This window comes from Eptesicus fuscus, chromosome 20 (genome assembly GCF_027574615.1).
Source record: "Eptesicus fuscus isolate TK198812 chromosome 20, DD_ASM_mEF_20220401, whole genome shotgun sequence".
Taxonomy (NCBI): domain Eukaryota; kingdom Metazoa; phylum Chordata; class Mammalia; order Chiroptera; family Vespertilionidae; genus Eptesicus; species Eptesicus fuscus.
In genome coordinates this window covers 40,049,914-40,052,417 of record NC_072492.1, presented here as the reverse complement: position 1 = coordinate 40,052,417, position 2,504 = coordinate 40,049,914, and positions in this window count along the sequence as shown.

The following is a 2,504-nucleotide window of genomic DNA, read 5'->3' as shown; positions in this document are numbered from 1 at the left end:
AATTATCCTTCCATGTCATGGGACAGAAAGAAACCGGTCATTGCTCTTTTTAAAAATTAAATATGGATACTATCTGTTTGACTTGTGCTCTCTTTAATAGTCTTATATTTATGTATCTTAAGAATACAAAATAATATAGCTCACAGAATTTAAATATCCAATAAAGAATTTTAAGGAGTTAAAACATGTAGAATCACTCTGAAGTACATCTAAAATGAATATATAATGTTGCATATCAGCTATAATTAAAAACAAATTTTTAATAAAGAGTTAAAATAAATGTATAAAATCCTATCAGAGGACAAAAAGAGATGTTACAAAGATATTGTTATATTTTTCTCACACATATATTTGTTTAATTAGTCCTACTATCCATTAGTACTAATTGCCTCTTATTGTTCTTTTGTTTAAGTAGCAGCATTTATGGACCAGAAAAGTAATAGAGAATAGTATATAATTTCAAATAAGTACCTGTTTTCATATTTCTATGTTAAAATCGTGAAACAGCTACATTACACTGAATGGCCAGATTATTATGATCTCTGAATGCATAATAATCTGACCACTCAGAGTATATCCTATATAATAAAAGGCTAATATGCCAATTGTCCCCTCAACCAGGAGTTCGACCAGCAGGCAGGCCGGCCAATCGCCCATATCCCCTCCCCCTGGCCAGGCTGGCCAGAGCCCACCCATGCACGAATTCATGCACCAGGCCTCTAATACACACACACACACACACACACACACACTGAGTGGCCAGATTATTATGCGTTCAGAGATCATAATAATCTGGCCACTCGGTGTATATCTGGGTGTGTGTCTGGGATGGCTGTGTCCCAGATTGGCCCTCGGGAAGTTCGTCACAGTGGGTGAGGGGTTTCATTGCCTAATGAAACCCAGGGCTCCTGGCTCACTTCACAGAATTCAAATGATGTCACCAGGTCCACTCTGTCTCCGTCTGCTTCCTGGGCCCCCACCCACTCAGCCTGTGCTGACATGCTCCTCACACAGCAGTCTTAGCCGGGAAAGCATGTCCCCAGACAGGCCTGGGGGCGCGTCTCAGCCGGTGCCCTTGGGTCACACGCCTGTCCCTGCACTACGTGCTGTGTCTAAAGGGAGGCTAAGCCTGGGTCCTGCACTCACTCCAGCCAGGGAGGCTGGAGGGGGCCGCTGCCTCAAACACAAGTTGAGGGAGTGGAGCCGTGGCTCTTACCAGAAGCGGGAATGGACGCTGTGCAGGCAAACGCTTCCTCAGCTGTCCATTACTCCCTTGGCGGGGAGCCAAAGTGCATTCCGCTAAATTGTTTTTGGCCAGATCCCTGGAGCCAAACAAACATGCATCCATTTTATCACTTACCATATTATATCGAGACTAGAGGCCCGATGCACGAAATTCATGCAAGGGGCTCGGCCCTCACAGCCCCGGATTCGTCCAGAAGGTCGTCCGGACAGTTGTTCTGCTGTTCAGTCTAATTAGCATATTAGCTCTTTATTATATAGGATTATCTACTGAGCTGTCTCTCTCTCGTACCAGTTGGTTGGACAGGGAGTTTCTCAAAGACAGAGACCAGGTCTGATTCCTGCTTCTTCTCCAGCACTTGCCCTCAGCAGTCCTGGGACCCTACTTGCAGTTCACGTGTTTCCTGCACAATCGCTTCCACCCTATGGCCTTTAAATCCACAGCTCCGGCACAGACCTTCTGCTGAGTCCAGGGCTGGCAATCCTGGTGTTTTTCTGGATGTTCTAACTTGGACATCCGACAGGCAGCTCAAACACTATCTGTTGAAATTTGAACTTGCCACCTTCATCCCTAAACATTCTCCTCCACTGCTCCCCTTCTCAGCAACAGCACCACCAGTTACTCAGTTCACTACCTTCTCATCAGCCACAATTAGTCAATCCCCCAAGTGTTATTGATCCTGCCTCCCAGATACCTCTCAATCCCCTGTCTCTCCCCACCTCACTGCCCTGCCTGCCTAGGCCTCAGCATCCTGCACCAGGCCTCCCTCAGCCTGTCCTGCCTCTAGCTGTGCCCCAGCTCAAAGACCTTCCATGCTTATCACCTCACCTTCACCTTCACCTTCAAACCCATCTCAGCAGCTTTGGTCCTGCAGGCTCTGGCCCCCTCTGCTCTGCCCAAGGAGAAAAACTCAAAGGTGAGACTACAGGTAGGATTTTCCAAGGAGCAAAGGTGAGGGAGGTATCTCTTTCCTTGGAGGTCTTAAAAAAACAAACGAAAACTGCCTGAGTGTGCTGGAAAATAAGGTGGTATGGCCTAGAGACAGGAGGGGGGCGGGGTGAAGGCAGCCCCTGGACCAGCCTTTTTTTTTTTTTTTAACATTCAGTATTATTTTATACTAGAGGCCCAGTGCACGAAATTCGTGCACAGGTAGGGTCCCTAGGCCTGGCCGGCAATCAGGCCCAATCTGTGGTGTGACTGGCAGGACGATCGGGGTAGGGGGGGGGCACTGGCACCCACCTTGGCTGGCCTGGGGCCTACA